This window comes from Carcharodon carcharias, chromosome 2, assembly GCF_017639515.1.
Source record: "Carcharodon carcharias isolate sCarCar2 chromosome 2, sCarCar2.pri, whole genome shotgun sequence".
NCBI classification, from domain to species: Eukaryota; Metazoa; Chordata; class Chondrichthyes; order Lamniformes; family Lamnidae; genus Carcharodon; species Carcharodon carcharias.
Window position 1 is genome coordinate 74,230,590 of NC_054468.1, and position 23,705 is coordinate 74,254,294.

The 23,705-nt window shown below is 44.4% G+C and overlaps 1 protein-coding gene across 1 annotated transcript in view; it reads left to right on the forward strand.

Moving 5' to 3' along the window:
• efhd1 (EF-hand domain family, member D1) overlaps positions 1-23,705 on the forward strand; it is a 166,959-nt gene that overhangs the window by 134,808 nt on the left and 8,446 nt on the right. The gene's annotated exons all lie outside the window — the stretch shown is intronic.

The window sequence follows — 23,705 nt, forward strand, 5'->3', positions numbered from 1 at the left end:
GCCTAACAGAGGGATTTCATCAAGCAATGCTAGTCAGGAACAAAGTAACATCCTCACAGGTAACTGGACAGCATCATCAGGATGAGCAAATGCCTCTGACATCACACATTCATTCCCATCTAGCAGACATTTCAAATGTCACCGAGTGGAACCAACTTCCATTGCTCAACGTCATACCTGGGGAGTGTGGGAACTAAGAAAGGACATCACTAACCTTCCAAGAACAATTCTCATGATGTCACATATGTGATCCTCAGATGCAAGGCTTACACGTGCCTTGTTCGACCATCATTTTTATGTCATGAGTGCCTTTATTCATGTCGATGTGGAACTGAAGGTGATTGACTGAGATGAGATTGGATGGGGTTTCATGGAACTGAGGAACAAGATGGGAGATAATTTTGGGGGAGGGCATTTGGTCCCCTTGAATGAACGTGGGACATTGCATCACATTGATGAACCATTCAATACCTGAAATGTTGAGGGATAAAAGTGAAATATATTTACAATGGTGAAAAGTATATTCAGTGATTGAACACCATGCCACCATTGTGCATATACAACTGCTTAGTTTTCCTTGCTCTACTGCTAGGTGCAGCCCCAAAATCCTCAGGAGAGGTGGAGGCAGCCTGCTGACTGCTAAGCCCTGTTGTCTGAGATGCATTTGGTGGGTGTTCTCTGGAGGCCTGAGGCCTGGAGGGCCCCGCCCTGCTAAGCGTCTCCTGCTCCAGGGCAAGTGCACCCTCCTTGGCTGGCCTGCTGGAGCTGATAGGGTCCCAGGCAGAGGGGATTTGGAGCTGTAGGAAACCCTTGGAGATCCCTGTGGTGTCTGGCTGATGCTCTCCCTCCCTTTGAGTGCCCAACGGACCGTCCCTAACTCCTTGAGGAGAAGGAGACCTGGAAGGAGGTCAAAGTGCCCTTCCTCCCTCTCACCTAGCCACTACCAGAACGCACCCATGGCTAGACCGATGGTGTGCAGGTTCAAGCACAAATCAGGCAAAATCTGCTGGACCTGGGTCTCCAAGAGCAGCTGCCACCCTTCCCATGGAGACTTTGATGTGCTCACATGCTGGAGCCATGACATCAGACAGAACATGGATGGATTCCTCCATCCTTAGTTCCAGTCTATTCACGGCCTCTGACAACCCTGCCTGATGTTCCCCTGCCTGCCTTTGCATTTCCAACATTTGCCTTAGGGCTGGTTGCAGAGACTCATCATCGGACTCAAACTCTTCTTCCTCATCTGAGGCAGCTTGAGGGCTGGGTCTAAGTACTCTGAAGGGTTTCCTTTGCCCTTTCTTGCTGTTTGCTGGAATAGAGAAGAGAGATGACTAGTGACTGACTAGGCGGGCTGCTACACCATAGGTCACTCACAGTCATTGCCCGTGTGTGGCCCATGTATACTGGATGGACCCTCACTGGCTTGTTGGAGGAAGCTAATCTCGCCTTCTGTGCAGGAATGATCTCTGTCCACTCCAGCCAGCTCTGCAGCCTGTTCCTCAAACTGGGAGTGGGTCCTCAACTCCAGAGTCCCCCCTCCGGTCTTCGATCTCTCCCTATAGCTGTGGTAAATCTTGCCCTGCATGAAGACAGATGGATTGACTTTGAGCATGACGGATGAAAGAGCAGTTCAGAAGCATGCATGCCGCCTGTGTATGCTGAGTCCTCCTCAGTAATGGACGAAGATGCCATTTGCGCAGGATCTTCCATGAGATGGGGATCTTAAAGCGACTGGCAGGCAATCAGTGCTGATGTCCCATCTGCTGGTCGTGTGTGACATCCCTGTGGATTCTAACCCTTAGACTGCCTGATGCCCCTATGAGAAGGAGAGTTTGGAATGAGGAGAAGGTTCACTTACCCTGGTGGAGAGGATCAGATCATTCATCCTTTTTGGCACTGCATGTGGTCCTTTTTGCTGGCCCACAGGTGCTGACCTCCTCCCAGGCCGGTGTGGTCAGATGGGTGGACCTCTTGCTCTCATCCCGAGGAAAGTGAACTTCCCGCCTGCCCTGGATGGACTGGAGGTGTTTCTCCGGGGAGGTCTCACTGAACTGTGGAACAGAGGGTTTATTTCCTTTGGGCGCCATGCTAGGTTGGACCTCCAGCCCACACCTGGCCTGCAGTTAGTGAATGTGTATGCGGCTGCCTTTTAAATATGGCGTCAGAACCTTCAATCCCATGAGGCGAAGGCGGGGCAGATGAACCCCTGCCCGTCCACCACAAGATTCGACAAGCTCCTTGCTGATGCATAATGAATGAGCTGAAAAGTGGAAGATGTGGCACAAAAATCTGACCTGCTGCCCAATGGGGATCACGCCGACATTCCTTGCTGCCACCGCATGTAGTCTCCAGAAAGGAAAATTCCACCCAACATCTCCCAAAATAAAAACACAAGAAATTGGAGCAGGAGCAGGGCCCATTTGGGCCCTGAAGCCTGCTGAGCCTTTCAATAACCTCATGGCTTCAACTCCACTCTTTTACCTGCCCCCAACGTTCAACTAACTGGAAATATTGCAATTTGAAATGAGACAGAACAAAAATATACAGCATTCGGACTCGAAACGTTAACTGCGCTCCTATCCGCAGATGCTGCCAGACCTGCTGAGTTTTTACAGGTATTTTTGTTTTTGTTTTGAAAAATATACGGCCACCTTCCAAAGTGAAAGGAAAAACAAATATTACTCCCTCCAGGGATTTCAAAAAGAGAGACATTTCCTATAATTCAGAGACCAATCAAAATTTGTCACTGTTTAAGGGAGAAATCATCCCAGATTTGCAAAAGGTGTGGTAGCGGGGGGAGGGGGCGGGAAGGACATTTTACCCATTGGTCGCAAAGGTGGGCTTTCGCTCCATATCACCGCCATTCCTGGGGCATCCCGCCTCATTAATAATGCATTCCCAGATAACACCACTAGATCACTGGTGGGGTGGACTCTGATTCTCCTGCCCTGCCCTCAGGCCATCAGTAAACTGGGCACCTTATTTAAATTGCGTGGCTGCACATAGCTAGTACTCTCTAAGGGATTGGAAGCTGTTGCAAAGCCATGGCTGCCAAAGGGAGGAAACATGCTAACCCCAAATTTAGCAGCATCTCCCACAAGCGCCTATTGGATACACTGGAGGCCCGACTTGAAGTCCTCTACCCCAGCTCTGGGCGAAGACCAGCAAGCTAGGTCACCAATCCAGCATGGGAGGCGGGGGCAGCGGTGATCGGTGCCAACACCCTGCAAAAGAGGACAGCCACCCAGTCCCATAAGAGGAAGAATGATCTCCCCTGTTCTACCAGGGTAAGTCACTCTTCCTATCACTCCCAACTCACACACTCACAATCCCGTCACACATCCACAGGGATCTCACTCACTGCCAGTTAAGGGACATCATCATTCACCCTCTCACATACACCTTCATCTGCCTTGTGGGTTCTGTCCTCAGCCCATCCATGGCACCACTCACCACCCACATATGCCAGGCATCTTTCTCATCTGGCCTCGCAGGCTCCCTGCTTATACTCTCTCCATCTGTATTCATACAGCACAAGCTGGCACACAACAAAAGGAAGAGGTCACAAACCGGTGGAGGAATGCCTGGCATCAAGTTCCTCAGTGACTTTGAAAGCAGAGTCATACAGCTGCTCGGCGATGATCTGGACTGTTCCTGTGCTTAAGATGAGATCAGCAGTGCTCAACCAAGTGAGGATCCAGCAGTGCAACATCCATCAGACAAACATGCTGTGAATGAGTTCTCCTGTTCCACAGTCCCCTGCCATGCACTAATTATCTGCCCCTGCTTTCGCAGACACACCTGGGAAGCAGCCGAGGGGTCCACGAACCAGGTCCTTGACTCAAGGCCTGAAGACACCTCGGAAGAAGAATCTGATGACACCCTATCACAGTCCTGTCACAGCACTCACCCACACCCTCCACCAGCGCAGACACACACCTAGTTCTAGAGTAGCCTTGGGGTCACAATCTGGTAAGCACATGGCACTGTCTGATCCACAGCCGAGGTTACCGGCACTTGGAAGACTGCTGGAGGTCAGAAATCAGCTGAGTTCAAGTCAGATGAGGAGTTTCTGGACTCAGCCATACCCCAGTAGCTGGAGCTGCAAAGGAAAGCAAGGAAACATCAGGAAGGGATGTGCTGCACTTCTCAGATTGCAAAGCATGATGGAGGAGTCCGTCTTCCTTCAGTCCGTGCTAGTAGCGCTGGCATGTCAATGCACCGAGATGAACACCAGTAGCATGGCGGCCACCATGGAGACCTTGGTTCAGGACATCAGTCCTGCACTGCTGCGTGGAATGGACTCCATCGCTGATGCCATAGTTGGCCTCCAACAGTGTCAACATGAGAGGGGCATGGGGCAGCTTGATCTCACTCCAGCTTCCCCTTCTCAAGAAGTCAGCCAGGGGCCCTCGGGCACCCATAGGGTGGAGGATTAGCAGGTGCACACCCCAGGGCCATCCACCAGGTGACACAGGGAGTGTCTGGCCCATCCAAATCCCCTCCCCCTGTGACCCCAGCAGTTCCAGCTCCACAGAGAGGAGGGTGCCACTGCCACATAGCAGGACGCCGAAAGCAGGTCTCGACCCTCCAGAGGATACCTGCCTAGGTCATCACAGACAGGGCGTAGCAGCCAGCCGGCTGCATCCATCTTCACTGTGGATGTCGTGGGAGCAGGGTTAGGAAGGTTCTTTCTGTACTGTAATTTTTCTATGGTGCTATGGTTCTATGGTTAAGAAAATGTAATTGCACAGCCTGGGCACGGGTGTTAATCACTTGTACATGATGTTCACTATTGTAAATAAACTCCCAATAATGTCTCCTTGCCTATTGCTCCTTGTTATGATGAGCAGTGATTGTGTCATTCAGATGTCATTCCTGCACAAGATAAAGGCAAGTGTCTCAGTTCAGGGCCTCTTCCCTGTGTAGTGCATAACCTTCAGATCAAAGTGATGGTCCAGCCTCACACTCACTGGACACATTAGTGATACCTGCACCTCGACGGTGCTTGTTATTGCTTCCAGAACATCGTGGGTAGGCATCACAGAGTTCTGTCATTTTCTCTGTGTGCTCTCAGCACCTTTGAGGTGGGGCTGGTCCCTATCTCTTCAGCATCTGTGACCAGTGACGCTGTGCTCTTGAAGGGGACAGGTGCTGAAATTTGACAAAGGATCAGGTGCATTTAAAAGTTTCATGGCTGCATCTCCATGATATGACCCTGATCACAGCGCAAGTGAGCTGCCATCAGCCAGACAGGAGTCAGACATTCACAGAGACAATGTGAAGATCTATGGAGTGTCCTCACTGCATGTTGTCAACCTCCTGGAATTGAGCAACTATTAGGGCCTCTGCTGCGTCTCCTTGAGCCCGAGCACTGAGGGTATGTGCGCTGCCATCAGCCACACAGGAGTCAAACATTCACAGATGCAAGGTGAGGATGTCAGGACTGCCTTCAGTGCATCTCCTCATCATTCTCCATGAACCTTGTGGCTATGAGAGCCTCCTGAGCACACCTGCAAAAGATTATTATGCAGGTGCAGCAAGTAGTTAGCAAAGCTAATAGAATGTTATCATTTATTGCAAGGGGAATTGAATACAAGAGTAAAGAGGTTATGCTTCAGTTTCCAGGACATTAATGAGACCACACCTGGGGTACTGTATACAGTATTGGTCTCCTTATTTAAGGAAAGATGTAATGCATTAGAAGCAGCCCATGTCCAAACGCAGCAAGACCTGGACAATATCCAGGCTTGGGCTGACAAGTGGCAAGTAACATTCGTGCCACACAAGTGCCAGGCAAAGACCATCTCCAACAAAAGAGAGAATCTAACCTTCGCTCCTTGACATTCAATGGAATTACCATCACTGAATTCCCCACTATCAACATCCTGGGGTTACCATTGACCAGAAACTGAACTGGACTAGCCATATAAATACTGTGGCTACAAGAGCAGCTCAGAGGCTGGGAATCCTGCAGCGAGTAACTCACCTCCTGACTCCCCAAAGCCTGTCCACCATCTACAAGGCACAAGTCAGGAGTGTGATGGAATACTCCCCACTTGCCTGGATGAGTACAGCTCTAACGACACACAAAGAGTATTGACACCATCCAGGACAAAGCAGCCGGCTTGATTGGCACCCTTGAACCCTGATGCACAGTAGCAGCAGTGTGCACTGCAGGAACTCACCAAGCCTCCTTAGACAGCATCTTCCAAACCCATAAATAGTACCATCTAGAAGGACAAGGGCAGCAGACAGATGGGAACACCACCACCTTGAAGTTCCCCTCCAAGCCACTCACCATCCTGACTTGGAAATATATTGCTGTTCCTTCACTGTCACTAGGTCAAAATGCTGGATCTCCCTTCATAACAGCACTGTGGGTGTACCTACATCACATGGACTGCAGTGGTTCAAGAGGGCAGCTCAGCACCACCTTCTCAAGGGCAATTAGGGATAAATGTTGCTCTGGCCAACGTTGCCCACAAAAAACCAAGGTGGTTGAATAGAAGGAAGCCAGTTCAACCCTTCTCATGTGGTCGTAATAATGCCCCCCCCCCCCCCCACTCCCCCAACCCTTGATTCAATTTTTATAAATCAAAAATCTGTCTAATCAGCCTTGCAGCCTGATCTGCTCTTTGGGGTAGAAGTGTCCAAAGATTAAAAACCCACTGAGAGAAGAACTTCTTCCTCGTCTGTGTCTAAATGGGAGATCCCTTATTCTGGCACTGTGCCCCTGGTTCTAGATTCTCCATAAAGGCAAATATCCCCTCAGCTTCTACCCTGTCAATAAGATAACGTCTCAAACTCGTAAACTCTAATGAGTATAGGCCCAACCTGCTCAACCTTTCCTCAGAAGACAACCCCATCACCTCAGAAATCCACCTAGTGAACCTTTTCTGAACTGCCTACAATGCAGGTATGTCTCTCCTTAAGTAGTGTTACAGACAGTGGAGAAAGATGAACTGAAACCCCAATTCCCCTTCTGTCCATAATCAGTGTAGTTTATTTTTGAAAAGGCTAATAAATATGTGTGTTCCCAAGCCCCCATTAGTGTGCAATCAATTTAAAAGTCATCAGCTGCAGGCTTTCATGGATTTAAACAAAGAGGACTGTTTATTCACGCACTCACTGCAGAAATTCTACTGCTATCTCAATCATACATCACACACCCAAGAATGATACTATTAAAGTTGGTAGTGCACATCTACAAGCATTAAAACTAAACAGAGTAATTAGCAGTTCACGTATCTTTGAGAGTCGACTGAAGGAGGAAGCTTTTTCACCTTTGGAATTGTAGTTCAGGGAAGTTCAGATGGCTGGGGTCAGATCTGATTTAACTGCAGGGTGCCTTCAGTGGGAAAACTGTTCAACAGATCATATAGACAGGTGCTGGTGGCTGTTGTATCTGGAGGTCCAATTGTTGTTTACAGGTGAACTCTGTTTTTCGGAAACAAGCTGAAGCTTAAAAGACCTTAAGCTTCGCAGTTCTTGAAAGGCAAGATGGCACATCCTTTTTCTGCAGCTGTGGTATTGTCGATGTTGGCCTGCAGCCCGCCCAGGTCTCTTCTGAGTTTTGGAATAAAGGATTTTCCGTATCAGAGGATTGTTTCAATTCCATGATTAATAGCCATTGATGGTAAATGATGGTCTTTTAGTAGTAAAAATTAGTTTCAGCCACATGGTCAAAGACTATTGATATTCAATAGAAGGTGGTCTTTCGCACTTTACTTGTGGATAAGTGGTCTTGATAGCATTCCTTTGTTAGATTACAAACCTGGAGTTGTAGAATCTTGGAATCTATTGTCACTGTGTTTTGGAGTAGGCTTTGACAATAGCAGGCGTGAAATTTTAAAAGGAATACAGTTTTTAAGAATTTGTAATATCTTCAAGCTTGTACTGGCATGACAATAGGGAGACCAAAATTCTATGCAGACTTACAAATGCCATGTACAATTGTAGCAAGTCTTCCCTGCTTTTATTCTCCATCCCCCTTGAAAAAGTCCAACATTCCATTTGCCTTCCTAATTATTTGCTATACCTGCATGCTAACTTTTTGTTTCATGGATGAGATCCATCTGTACTATAGCATTCTGTAGTGTCTCCCCATTTAAGTAATGTTTTGCTTTCTATTCTTCCTAAAATGGATATCCTCACATGTTCTCACATCATACTCCATCTGCCCACTCTTTTAACTTATCTAGTTCCCTTTGAAGACTGTGTCCTCCTCACAACTTGCTTTCTGATCTTCGTACCTTGAGGAAATTAGGCTTCATTCAGTTCAGTAATGTAGATTGTAAATAGGTGAAGCCCCAGCACTGATCCCTGTGGCACTGTAAGAGTTACAGTTTGCCATCCTGAAAATGACACAATAATCCCAACTCTTTGCTGTTAATTAACTAGCCCTCTATCCATGCTAATATATTACCCCCAACACCATGGGCTCTCCCCTTGTGCAGTAACCATTTTATGTGACATTTAATTAAATGCCTTTTGGAAATCCAAATACACCACATTTCCTGATTCCCCTTTAACCACCCTGTTTGTTAAATCCTCAAAGAACTCTGAACAAATTTAACAAATTTATTAACCAATCATAATAATGCAGCAACTCCTCAAATGGCAGCCTAAATTATATACTACAGTCTCTAAGGGTGGGGTTTTCCACCCCTGCCCCATTGCTGGATCATCTGGTTCTGCTGAGAATCAATGGATGTGGTGGGTCCTGCCACAACAGAGCTGGAAAATCCTGGCCTAAGAGTGGAATTTGAACTCATGATCTTCTAAAGTAGAGGGGTGCTTCCAATTCAGCCAAGACTGATACCTGAAGTAGGATTTGTGTGGATTTCAGCCCTCTGGGGTTTTTCTGTAAACTAGAGAAAAGACATCTTTTTAGAAAAGAAATTTTAAAATACACACACTGGTTACACATCAAAGTATCTACATAGTGTTAATCTATTGCTATAGCAATAGGCTTCAGTGCACACCTTAGAAATAACTTCTGGTCATGCTCCAGTTTGCCAGTTCTGATGCTCCTTAATTTTCAAAGAAATCCTGCAAATGGTTGTCATCCAGCCTACTTCCTTGTCCTGGTGTGTCTTCAGATATATCCTCTTGGATCCCAACTCAGAAACCTCCAGGGTCCTGTTCATTCAACTAGCTATTTATTTCACTCTATTTTAGGTTGAGTGGTTTATTCAAAGCATTTGTTTTCAATCTCCTATGGGAAATTGTATTGCCTGGAAAACTTATGCAAGACACATGTTTCCATTGAGCTAAATGTCAAGCCATACAGGTAAGAAGATTTCCCCGATACACAGGGAATAGTAATTGCAAATTCATTCATTATAATCTTGGTTTACAATTTCACTATGGCTTGTTTTCTAGAACATAAAGTCACCAACTCTTCTTGGATGGGATGGGCAGAAAAGAATAGAAGTTTGGGCAATGTGCGTTTTTTTAATTTGATAGCTTCCATCTGTTCTTTCCTGATTTGTAGAACTTGAACTGTGCTACATATCAATGGTATTGAGACTTTTTCATATTGGAGGATTTGTGAAGAATATTCTGGAAGTTATATTGCTTTCATGTTGAGTACCTGACGTCAGGCTCCAGTTTGCATTTACTTTAAGGAACTTGTGTCTATAGAAACCATTACCCTTAGCTAAGTATCTTAAATTGTTCAATTCTAGAAGTGTGGGTATAAAACTATGCAAATTTTAATTCCTTTTTTATAATCTTCTTTCAAGCTTTAGATATACCCTAAACCTCTTGGGTGTGGATATTCACTTTGTAAAAACCCTTTAATTGGCAGTACTATCAAAATGTATCATCACATTAATGAGTTGCAGAACAACAGCTGAAGCTGTCCATAATGTTGATTCATTTCTAAACAGATGTATAATAACCCCTGGGGCAAAGGCTGTTTGACCTTGACTTAATATTAAAGAAATGCAGTGAGCAATCTTTCTGTCACCATTGGTTCTGAATTGAACCAAAGGAAATGAGCCATCATTTTATTTGCAAAGAATTAACATGGGAGTGTGCTTAATCATTGCATCTGGTATCAAATTAGTTAGCCACATGGAGCAACATGGAAATTTTAAGTAGTGGTGACCACTTGTGTAAATAATTTGTATATTGATCCAGAGAGAAAAACTAAAAATGTTTGTGTAAACTGATATGGCATGAGTAAATCAAAATTGCAAACTTGTAAAAGAACAGTTTTCCTCCTGTAGACCTTTTTAGTTCCAGAACAAATCCCTTACAGACTATCGTGTCTGCCTGTGCTGGTGCATTTTGGAGACAACTCTTGCTGAACCATGAGATTAGTCCATGTTACTCCTTTTCCTGCCTATTGTACAAGTGAGAGAGTTCTAGTGTTGGCTGCAACACATTACACCAGGAACAAGCAAAACACCATACAATCAAAGTGAGCTGGCAAATGCCGAGTTTAAAAATTGACTCCTCATTTGACGTTGGGTTGCTCAGACTCTAAGGGCTGAATTTTGATAGTTGGACTTTCTCACAGTAGGGGAGGCTTGCATCAAGGAAAAGCAATCAGTTGGCAATGGGTGCATTCTTCAATGGAAATTGGAACTTGTCCAGTTGAGCTACCCCCCAGTTGCCAGTTGAGCTGCTCCTTTTTGAGCTGTTCCCAGTTAGTCAGTTCTCAGTTGGTCAGTTGAACTATTTCTAGTGGGGTCATCAAGCTGGTTTCAGTAGTGACCAGTTAGCCTGGTTAAATTTGCAGGCCCTGGGTGATCAACTCTTCTGAAATAAAGGAACACTTCAACCGTGGGACTGGATAGGGGGTGGCGTGTTGGTGACTGTGAGAGCAGGAGGGGTGGGAGTTTGGGGGAAGAGGGGCGTTCAGTGGTGTGGGGGTCATTTTAATTGAGACCGGGGCCAGGGTTATAACTTGTCGAATCTCTCAGCTGGCCGACTTACACAATTGCATTGCTACTTGAATCTCTCAACTCACCCTGGAGACTCCTAGGATCAGTTTTCACAAGCTGTCTGAGAAAATACATAAAAGGCATTCTTTTTTGGGACAGTCAATGGGCAGTTCTTTAAAATATGGGACAGCTAGTTACCCTGCAGCTAAGTATCCAAAACTTGCAAAAGGGCAAATCTAGAAAATTAATTCACATAAATACTACTAATAAATGAGAAAAAATACCAATAATGCGTCTGTGTACATTTTAGTCAACTTAACTAGACTGCACTGTAAGTTTCACATTTTATTGTGATGCATAAGAACACAAAACACATTAATCGAAAGCCAAATAAAAAGTGCAGGAACCAAGAAATAAACACAATTAAAGTGCAGAAATGTTAAATTGCAGCAGTTAATCAAAATACTGAATTTAAGCATTATTTACATTTACACGTTTAATGGTTCACTGGATTTTTTTTTCTTATTGAGTTCCTGAAACTTCTCGAATATTCATTTTTTCAGGCTCTTTCTTGAAAGCCTAATCCTCTGGGTCTGGAGGTGGCGGGTGAGAAAAAGTTTCAGTTTGAAATTAGCTGGGGACTTCCAGAAAAGGTGACAAGAGGCCTCCAAGCCAACCTCCTGCTGAGAGAAATTGCATCTTCTGTGTGCTAGTTGACAAAGTAAGGATGAATTCACCCCTTGATTGTGTGCCTTATTCCACATTCTCTTTGGTATCTCAATGCTACCTGGCAGTAAAATCAGGGACATACTGAGTATCCTACATGTAAAATTGCATGATAATACAGTCTCAGATTCACCACAGACTCAATGTGAGGTTACTCAACAGCTCAGTCTCAATTAATTCAAGTTATTAGTGATGGAGGCAAGTTTAACACGGCACCAACTGTCATAATGATCCATCACTTTTTGCTGAAAGCAAGAAAGAATTAATTTTCAAAACATTTGATAATCAAGGAATCATTACCTTGTCATCAATTGCAATGTACAAAATCTCACTGGCCTCTTCATGCTCCATATACGGGACTTGTTGACTCTGTCTGGGTGGTGCTGGGGGCAAAAGCATCCCCAACACTCTTTCCTTGTATAATGCTGCTAGTGCATCACCTCACCTAGCAACATGATGAAAAATAATTTTCATCATACGTATATCAGAGTTGGGAGGCCATTGCACAAACATAATTCACTGTATCATCAGTTTCTGACTAGACAAAGCAACATTAGTCACAGCAAGAGGAATACTGTATAACATTAAAATAACAGTTGTACCTCACCTATTTTTGACAGTTCCACAACTTCCTTCATAGCCTCCAGCTGCTTTTACTTGGACCATGTGGCAGTATTGTATCAAATCTTCCTTGCAGCCATCCTCTCTTCCATTGTTGCTCCCAGGTTTTTATTGAAGGAAGACTTCTCATTAATTCTGCCAGAGAGAAGATATTTTTGAAATTATTTCGCTTTGATTTGAGATTACATAAACCCTTTGCAATGGAAATCAATAGGAAGAGATTTACTCTGGCAGCATCTTCGAGCGTCCTCTTTGTCCTTGCCAGTACATGGGGTATCTTCACCACAGCTGCTGTCCTCAACAATGCTGTCCACAATCTTGGGCACCCTGAACCTTGGGCCACTCTGTACCTTCTATCTGATCTCTTCATGGGCATCTATGGATCAAGAACAATTTAACAGCATAACATGGCACATTTTATATTTACTTGTCTAGTCATTTGAGGCATTATATCAGGTAAATGGTTTTCAAGTGCTAGAAGATTCACAAATCCTCTTGCCCCTTTTAATGTAAAGAAAGTTTCCTTATATCTTTAAAATCTACCTGTGAGCATGAGGATGATATTTGAACTCAAAATCCACTTTCTACTCCACCTCTTGTAGTCCACAGCTGTTTGATGGGATCCATCCCACCATACGGGAACTAATGATCGGTTGCTGATGTGATGCTGTACAATTCGTCAGATGTACTGTTGATTGAGGAATTAATTAAGGCAAACTCAGACAGGTGTGGAAGAATTAAGTGAAAAAGGAAGTCTACCTTTGAAAAAAGAGAAAAGATGTTATGAGTGTTTAATAAAAAAAAATTAAAACAGTTCCATAGCCTCAGGCTTGTGTCCACTAAAGCTGTCAAATCTTGCCCCCTCCTCACAGAGAAAATTCAAATAAATGAATTTTCCCTCTTTCACCCAGAATACAAGACATTCTGCAGGGCCTGGGCAGGTATAGGGGGGAGCGGGACACACACTGCTGATTGATAAACACTGTGGCCAATCAGCAAGCAATATTTGCTAAAGCTGGCCAATCAGGGTGTAGCGGGCAGGACCTCCACCAGCTGCGTTCTGTCTCCCGGTCTCTGCATCACTTTGCTGCCTTCATTGGCTCTGGGCTGCTTTGGGGCCTCCCTCATTGTCTCCCTCCCTCTCCCCAGTAATGGCCATCTCCCTCCAGCTCACCGGTGGGAAACCTCTATTTAAAGGGACCCTGATGAGGGACAGAATGGAATCATTCTACAACTGACAAATAAGAATCAGCAACTCGAGTAATGGAGTCTTAACAAGGGAAGGCTACCCTCCACAAACCCCAACTTCTGAGTCTTCTCTTGAGATAATGCTAAAGGCTATAAGGACCAGCAGAGAAATTTTGTTCCCAGTGGATGGGAGCCTTCTTCAGAAACTAGGCAGATATGGCTGGAAGTCACTAAGGAGGTGAGCAACAGGAGAGTCGTTCCCGGCTCATGCTGCAAGAGGTTCAATTACCTCATCAGGACAGGAAAGGTGAGTGATACACATTCAAGTGCCAACCCCTCACTCTTGACTTCCCCAGCTTCTCTTGCACAGCACTCCTCAAACCAACACATCTTGCAGTTCCAACCGTGCCTCTCTTTTGAGGCACCTTCTCGCATTCCATCAGAAAAGCCACGACTTAGACTTACCCTCATCACATTGCCATCTCACACCCATCCCTCACAATCAGCCTCCACAAATGCTGACATTCATCCTCTCAACACATTCCATTTCTCCCACTCATAATTCTTTTCCTCTCCTTGCAGGAGAAAACAGTACAGAACACCAGGGAGAGGCAGAGAAGCAGACGAGGGCCTGTGGCTCTCCAGTAAAAGCATCCTGACCGCTGCCGAGGACGGTACACTGAAGATAAGTGGAGTCTCAGAATGCATGGCTATGTGATGACAGAATTACATATCACATTCCATACAACACTTGCTCATGTTGACTTGATGTCAGTAGCAACTGAAATATGATGACCTGCACAATGTTGTCTTTGAACTATTTCACCTTGTCAGTTCTAATTCATGACTTTCATCTCCCCAAGGGTCCTTCAAACATCATATAGAAACTGATGCTGAGAAGGAGGAAGACTGCTCAGAACGGGTTGCACACTCTGATGAAACACTGTCACATGACTCATGTGTTCCCCCCATCAGCTCAGATACACATTCTTTGGTGGGGCCTCAAAGACAGACCATTACACTATCACTGGTGACCCACACATCACCTCAGAACATAAGAAATAGGGGCAGGAGTAAGCCATTCAATAAGATCTCACCTGATCTGATTGTGGTCTCAACTCCATATTCCTGCCTGCCCTGCATAACCCTTGACTCTTTTGTAGATCAAAAATCTGTCTAACTGAACCTTTAATATATTCATTCTCACAGCCTCCAACGCTCTCTGGGTTAGAGAATTCCAAAGATTAATGCCAGCTGAGAGAAGAAATTCCTTCTCATCTCTGTCTTAAGTGAGAGACCCCTTATTTGGAAACTGTGCCCCTGGTTCTAGATTGGGGAAACATCCTCTCAGCATCTACCCTGTCTAGCCCCCATAGAATCTTCTATGTTTTATTAAGATTGTCTTTCATTCTTCCAACCTGTTCAACATTTAGTCATAAGACAACCTCTTCATCTCATGAACCACCAAGTAAACCTTCTCCAATTCAAGTAATAAGCCTCCTTAAATAGGGTAGCCAAAATTGTACACAATACTCTAGGTGTGGGCTCACTAATGCCCTGAATAGCTGAGTCAAGGCTTCCCTACTTTTATACTCCATTCCCCTCCCTAATTACTTGCTGTACCTGCATGCTACTTATGCTAAGTTTAGCGACTTATGTTATGAGGACACCCAGATCCCATGGTGCCGCAGAATTCTGTAGGCTCTCTCCATTTAAATAATATTCTGCTCTTCTGTTCTTCCTACCAAAGTGAACAACCTCACATTTTCCACATTATACTTCAACTGCCAAAGTTTAGTCCACTCATTTAACCTACCTATATCTTTTTGCAGACTTTTTGGGCCAGATTTTTGAGGAGTTGTGAAGACTTTGCAGACCTTTAAAAATGGTAGGCAGGACTCGGATGCTGACGCCTCACCCCCGTTTCCAACAGATTCCGTTTTTGCTGGTAGGGGAAAAGGGAAAGGGGCATGATTCACACAGGAGGGAAACCCAAACTCAGCAGGGTCATTTGAACTTAGTGCTGAGTTCAAACAGACCCCATTTTGACTGTTGCAAGGGCCTTAACCCACAATGTCAGAGTCACAACATTATGTAGTAGATATAAAGTTCTCGAAGGGCGGATATGGTCTGTTTAACTGTCATGATCTGGAGTTTTACAATTAAATTTTTAAAGTTTCCCACTCTATAAACCGTTAAAAAAAACTGATAGCTTTTAGCAACTGGATTTTTAAAACCTCAGCTGGATTGCTTTGATAAACAGGCCAGCTGGTGTAGCATCTTTTCAAGCATTTTCAGGAGAGTTCTTTCTAGCCATTTCCATAAAGGCTATTCATTATGAGTTCCTGGCTGAGTTTCAATAGCTACGATTATCTCAGAAGTTTGACAGCATAAAGAGGTGACTAGGGGTGCAGACAGAAGTCTGTTTATATAAGAGATTTATAAGAGATTTAAAAGCTTTTATGCTTTCATGAATGGGAGTTTTTCCAGTATCAGGTGCATATAATGACAGCTGTATTAGATTTTTAGAAGTTTATTTTATTTAATCTCCGTATGGCTCCTGGGGTCTTTCCATAGTGGATATTGGGTGAGTGGCTATGGAATTTGCATGGTGCTGTATCAGAGTCCGTGGAAGCCAGGTGGGGGGCATGAGTTGGCATGATGGGTATGAAGGGCCATGCAGGGTGTGTGGGGATTGAGGAGCTGTGACAGGTGAGGGCTAGAAATCTTCCAAAATATTTGGAACAAAGTCCCAGAGAACTGAGGTGGCCCTTCTAACCAGCCCACCTCAGCTCTCACCCACCCCCATGGCCACCTACACTTGCTTCAGGATTGGCAGGCCCGACTCCATTCTGAACCACCACCCCACCCCATCCCACCCTCACTCCTCTCCCAGAGCAAAAGTCTCACAATCTGGAGTATTTTTTTACTAAGGCAGGTCTGGCAAGTTGGGAAATTTCCTGACCAGAGCTATACAACTTGATAGCCAAAATCCAGCCCTTTCTGTCCTCCTCACAACTTGATTTCCCACCTATTTTTGTATCTTCAGCAAATTTGATGACAATACTCTGTCCCTTCATACAAATCATTAATATAGATTATAAATAGTTGAGACACAACACTGATCCCTCTGACACCCCACTAGTTTCAGTTTGCTGACCAGAAATGACACATTTGTCCTGGCTCTCTGTTTCCTGTTAGTTAGCCATTCCTGTGTCCAAGCTAATATATTACCTCCAACATAGGAGCTCTTAACTTGTGTTAACCTTCTATTGGGCACCTTTATGGAATGTCTTTTAGAAATTGGGAGCAACGAATGCAAGGCCCAAACACTCCTTTCAAGTGAAGCAGCATTTCACTTGCACTTCCCTCAACTTAGTCTACTGCATTCATTGCTCCCAATACGGTTTCCTCTACATTAGAGAGACCAAATGCAGACTGGGTGACTGCTTTGCAGAACACCTTCAGTCTGTCCGCAAGCATTACCCAGACTTCCCTGTCACTTGCCATTTCAACACTCCACCCTGCTCTCATGCCCACATGTCCTTGGCCTGCTGCAATGTTCCAGTGAAGCTCAACGCAAACTGGAGGAACAGCACCTCATCTTCCGACTAGGCACTTTGCAGCCTTCCGGACTGAATATTGAGTTCAACAATTTTAGATCTTGAACTCTCTCCTCCATCCCCACCCCCTTTCCATTTCTTCCCCCTCCTTTTTGTTTTTTCCAATAATTTATATAGATTTTTCTTTTCCCACCTATTTCCATTATTTTTAAATGTATTTCCACCCATTATTTATCTCTACCTTTTAGCACTTTTAGTATTCCCCCACCCCAACTAGAGCTATCTGTACCGTGTCTGTCCTGCTTTCTACTCTTAATTAGCTCATTCCTTTAAATAATATCACCACCTTCAACACCTCTTTGTCCTTTTGTCATCTTTTGGTTATCTCCACCTATTACTGGCTGCTTGCCCCAACAACACCCCCCCCACCCCCCTTAAACCAGCTTATATTTCACCCCTTTCCTATTTTTACTTAGTTCTGTTGAAGGGTCATGAGGACTCGAAACGTCAACGGTACTCTCCTCCGCCGATGCTGCCAGACCTGCTGAGTTTTTCCAGGTATTTCTGTTTCTGTTTTTGTTTTGAGAGCATTCTGGCTAAGTTTGCAAATGATACAAAGATAGGTAGAGGGACAGGTAGTATTGAGGAGGCGGGGAGGCTGCAGAAGCATTTAGGCAGGTTAGGAGAATGGGCAAAGAAGTGGCAGATGGAATACAACGTGGGGAAGTGTGAGGTCATGCATTTTGGTAGGAAGAATAGAGGCATAGACTATTTTCTAAATGGGGAAAGAATTCAGAAATCTCGAGTGCAAAGGGACACCGGTCGAGTCGGTAGTTAGGAAGGCAAATGCAACGTTGGCATTTATTTCGAGAGGACTAGAATATAAAAGCAGGGATGTGCTGCTGAGGCTTTATAAGGCTCTGGTCAGACCACATTTAGAATATTGTGAGCAATTTTGGGCCCCGTATCTCAGGAAGGATGTGCTGGCCCTGGAGAGGGTCCAGAGGAGGTTCACGAGAATGATCCCAGGAATGAAAGGCTTAACAAATGAGGAACGTTTGAGGACTCTGGGTCTATACTCGATGGAGTTTAGAAGGATGAGGGGGGATCTGATTGAAACTTACAGAACACTGAGAGGCCTGGACAGAGTGGATGTGGGGAAGATGTTTCCATTAGTAGGAGAGACTAGGACCCAAGGGCACAGCCTCAGAGTAAAGGGAAGACCTTTTAGAACAGAGATGAGGAGAAACTTCTTTAGCCAGTGAGTGGTGAATCTATGGAATTCATTGGCACAGAAGGCTGTGGAGGCCAGGTCAATGAGTGTATTTAAGACCGAAATTGATAGGTTCTTGATTGGTAAGGGGATCAAAGGTTACGGGGAGAATGGGGTTGAGAAACTTATCAGCCATGATTGAATGGCGGAGCAGACTCGATGGGCCGAATGGCCTAATTTCTGCTCCTATGTCTTACGGAGAAGGCTATTGCTTCTGCTGCTGTTGATGTTGCTGCTCTTCTTGTTCCTCGTAAGAGATCCAAGATAGAGCAAGCAGCTCCCATGCAGATCTGAAGCTGACAGCAGGGAAGAAATGACCTCAAAGTCTCGAAAAGCACACTCTCATAACAAGTACTATGAACAAAAACCTGCACCTCGGCAAAGAAGCAGCTGTCATAGCTCGGTCTTTTTTTTAGAGTTTCCTGCCTGTCATTTGTCCAGTTCTGTCTATCCCCAATATCCTATTGCCTTGTTCAACAGGCGAGCTCCAGGAAAACCCATACACTGACAGTTAAAACCAGAATCCATCATTAAAGACAAAAGCAAGATGTTGCAAGTGCTGGAAATCTAAAATAAAAATCGGAAATGCTAGAAATAATCAGGTCTGGCAGCAGCTGTGAAGACGGGAACAGAGTTAACAAGCAAAGTTTTTAAACAGTCACAGAGACAAAACCTGAGGCAGAGAGTCTGCAATTTTCCTGTCATTAGCCAGCATACTGATTTTCCAGCATATTCCTGTATTTGGGTAATTTTCAAGAATGTCAGTGTTGGTGGGGTGGGGAGGGTGGCGTGGGGTGATAGCTACCTGCTAATAAGCGGGAAGTAAATTAGGCCTCTTAATTGGTCTATTCACTCAGTGTTTACACACTGACTTTGAATTTTCCAGTCATTAGATTAGCCCCCTGTTGAGGCCAAATCCCAGCCGATGAAGGGGCTGGTTCTTGGCAGCAGACTGGAGGACCAGAATCCCATTGATCACTTTTAATCCCAGCCATGCACTCCACCCCCATTGGCTGTGATTGCAAGATGGCCACAGCTGAGGCCGGAGGTCACCCAGTGGAGGGGTTCCTCCTTCACGATGACAGCATGGCAACTGTGTCCTCTGTTTACTTTTAATGTGCAAATGTCTTCAGATGATGCCTCCACCTCTTTTACTGACCAACATCAGTAGTTCCACTTCTGACAGTGATGTATCAGCCTATTAGCCTTCCAATCTTGGGAGCCTGTCCTCTCTCTTTATTTATACCACTCTGGCCACTAATTGACTTGCTGGTTGTTAAAAAAATCACCTCAGGCATTAGGACTCAGGATTGGTTCCAACCCAAAAGTGAAAATTCTGTCCAATGTTTCAGATCTGTGACCTTACATCGGAATCTTCTGAGTAATTCCAGTATTTTCTGTCCAACATTAAAGATGCAGTCAATTGGCCTTTGGCATATGTGAATTGCAGACCCGCCTATCCTGGGGGATTCTCATATGCTCACAATTGCGCTTGAGTCAAATGTGGAATGGCACCTTCCTGCTGGCGTCCTGGCGCTCTGGTGTTTTTTGATTTTTTGATCCCCAGTACGTGTCAATGCCCCTTCACCCTGGCAGGTTAAAACTCCCCCTAAAACTCAGATTTTGACTCCTGCTGAGTGGTGCCAAGGTGGACAGCAAAGCACCTAACCCTCTGCAGTATGAGACCTGGAAGAGTCTCACTCCCCAACCTCATCCCTTTCCCACCTGGGCCTCGGGATTTGGCCACCAACGGCAATTGGTTAAAAACTTGTGTCAGGAATTGAGAGGGAAGTTTTCTTGTAGGGCCTGGAGGAACATCATTGCTCTTTCCGGTCCATAGGAAAACAAAATTATTTTTATACTATATATACATATAGGCAGTACTTTAGTTTTATGAACCTAATTCTCTCCTGAGATCATTAACTTGTCATTAGATTGGCTGGCAGGAAAGCCACCATGTCTTTGGTTAAGTTTGCAATTGCAGCCGGACCCCCGTGAATTGGCCAGAGCCTGGTCTGTATATTTAAAGCAGGATCCTGTTCTTTCCTGGTGAGGCGATATCTTCACTATTAAAGAGATGCTTTCTTAGAACTCCAAGAAAACTGGCATGGCAGGAAAATAGCTGACTGAAAAGTTAACAAATTTTTCACCTCCAAGCTAGTTTTTTACAGATCCTGGACAATCCAACGTGACATGAAGGTACATTTTGTCTTTCTTTGAGTGGTGAATGTGATTCCAGGATATGGAAGGGATATTTCTATTACCTGATTAAGAAATATCTACAATTCTTTGCGTCAATGTAGTGAAATGGACATCTCGACTCTGCTGTAACAAGTGTAGCTTCTTTCTATGTATCTTGTGAACACTAATTCCAGTAAATTTGCAGTCTTCTCACTATTTGCAATGGCCTGACCTTGGCAAATCTGAATAGCAATCATGTTTTGTGGGAGGATAAGAAAGTAACTGTATATTCCTGTGTAAAACTGCGCAGTTGGAGAAACAGCTTTTGGAATGAAGTGCACAATGTTGCTATGACTTTGACGGAATGTAATATTACATGGTTAGCTCCTGTTTTGAATTTTTTTTAATTGATCAGTCTAAAAGTAATTAGTAATTTGTTAAAATGACTTGTTGACATACTTTGTGTGGAATTTATATTTGATAACTGAAGGGTGTGGCCAAAAAGGGTGGAAGGAGGCTTATGTGGAACATAAACACCAACATATTTAAGGTGGGCCAAATGGCTTGTTTGTGTGCTGTAAATTCCATGTAAAGCTGCCGACATGGAATATAAACACTATACTGTGTTTCACATCCTCAGGCCATCACAGCCAAGGAATTAAATGCAGCACGGTGTTTGGGAATATTGATGCTGGGAACCTTGAGCTTCAAAGGTCCTGAAATGCCTGTTTATGAGAAAGCTGTGTGGAGGGAGTTGTAAGGTCTGTATTTTTTTACACTCAGGGAGCTGTACAGGAGGGTTATTGCTGTTGCTGCTGCTACACAGTGATTCAAAGACATTCAGCAGTAGCAGCAGCGTGATGCCTGGGACCCTGGGCCCGGCTTTCCCTCTGCCACCTCGTAACCTTGCCAGTCTCTGGATTCACAGCCACACTGCGAGCTCTGGATTTCCGGTCAACTCTTACCATTGGGCCTGATCTCAAACTCCAGGTACACGTAGCCAAACTTGCCCTAGTGCCCCACATAATAATGTAGGTAGAATTCACTCAACATGGTCCCCGCACCAGCCACCTCCGTGTCATAAGTCACGCAGCCCCATGAGGATTTCCCTCCAGTTCTGATTGTTGGCATCAATGAGCCAAATCCCCCTGCATGTGTTACTCCTGGAAACAAGTAACTTCAATATTGAGGGCAGCGAGAATTAAAATCAACACCAGTTTTACAGATTAGAAATCCAGTCAGACAACTAATGGAGTAGATTTCACTGAGATCAACGGAAAGAAAAATCAAGTGGGGCATATAACGGATGGCCAATCAACAAAGGAGAGTTTACCACTCAGCCTTTAAATAGAAGGCGCTGGAGGTAAAATAGGAGGTATTGGAAGCGGGGTTATGCTGGAGTCGGTTTTATGGAAAAGTCAATGGGTGGAATTTTACACCAGCGGGATTTTACAGTGCCACCAAAGTCAATGGACTTTGGCTTGCCTCCTGTGGTATTATTCGTAGAAAGTTGTCACTGTTACAAAGGAAGGGCTGAAGTAGTGAAGTTCATTGTTAGCAACATATTGTAATTTTCTTGGTTATAGTTTATACTTTATTGGGAGCACAGTAGTTAACAAAATATAATGGTTTCCTGGCTCATCATTTATTGCTGACTTTGTTAGGGTGGGGTGATGAATGAGGAGAGAGGGAAATGGGGCTAACAAACATCCAAAACAAAAACGGAATTACCTGGAAAAACTCAGCAGGTCTGGCAGCATTGGCATAGAAGAAGAGAGTTGACGTTTCAAGTCCTCATGACCCTTCAGCAGAACTGGGTGAATCCAAGGAGAGGGGTGAAATATAAGCTGGTTTAAGGTGGGGGGAGAGAAGTGGAGGGGGGGTGGTGTGGTTGTAGGGACAAGCAAGCAGTGATAGGAGCAGATAATTAGAAGATGTCACAGACAAAAGAACAAAAGAACACAGAGGTGTTGAGGTTGGTGATATTATCTAAATGAATGTGCTAATTAAGAATGGATGGTAGGGCACTCAACGTATAGCTCTAGTGGGGGTGGGGGGGCATAAAAGATTTAAAAATAATGGAAATAGGTGGGAAAAGAAAAATCTATATAAATTATTGGAAAAAACAAAAGGAAGGGGGAAGAAACAGAAAGGGGGTGGGGATGGAGGAGGGAGTTCAAGATCTAAAGTTGTTGAATTCAATATTCAGTCCGGAAGGCTGTAAAATGCCTAACAAACATCCAACCTTGATGTGCACTGTAATCAGGCTTTAAGTCAATCCAAAAACTATTTGTAGCTGTATGTTGCTGATCATTTCACCTTTGCCACTGCTCCCTCGTCTCTCTGTTTCGCTTCACCACCTCTCCTGAATTCTAAGAAGACATTGGTGGCTGCCTTTAGCTTTCATTGGCAAATGGCTGTAATTGCCATTCTTGAGCCAGTTAGAAGGAGCCAAGATATTAACAGAAATTTAAGTCATTCAACTCAGTACCTAATACCCCTGACCATACTCTATGTTTAAGGATAGGCCTTTCAAGGCATTTACAACATTGGACAGGTGACTAAGAATAATGATCTTGCTCTGGAGTAGTTAACTTGTTAGGGAGTATTATAAATATTAAATGAGTACATTTTCAAATTAAAAATGTCAAACGCAAATCTGATTCACAAAATAAATTCGCAACATTTCGTTGGTGCTGGCTTTTCCTTTGTATTTGGATCTATTTTCTGCTGCTGGTCTGTTCCACATTAGCATTTGCTCACTGAATTGAACTCCTTTTGAATTGAGTCAGCCATGCATCAGTTGGTAGCATTCTCGCCTCTGAGTCAAAAGGTTTTAGGTTCAATGCACAAAAATCTAGGCTGACACTCCAGTGCAGGATTGAGGGATTGTGTACTGTTGGAGGTGCCAAGTTTCGAATGAGACATTACAACCAACCAACCAAAATATACTATTTTGAGGAAGAGCAGGGTAGTTATCACTGGTGTTCACAATATAATCATCCCCCAATCAACATCACAAAAATAGGTTATTTGGTCACTTTCACATTGCTTTTTGTGGGACTTTGATGTGCACATGTTGGCTACTGTGTCTTCTATATTACCACAGTGACCACACTTCAAAAGTACCTCATTGGCTGTATAGTGCTTTGGGATATCCTGAGGTTGTGAAAGGCACTATATAAATGCAGTCTCACTTTCTTGCTTTTGATATGCATAATTTAATGGGTGAGCACTAAAATTGGTCTAATGCAG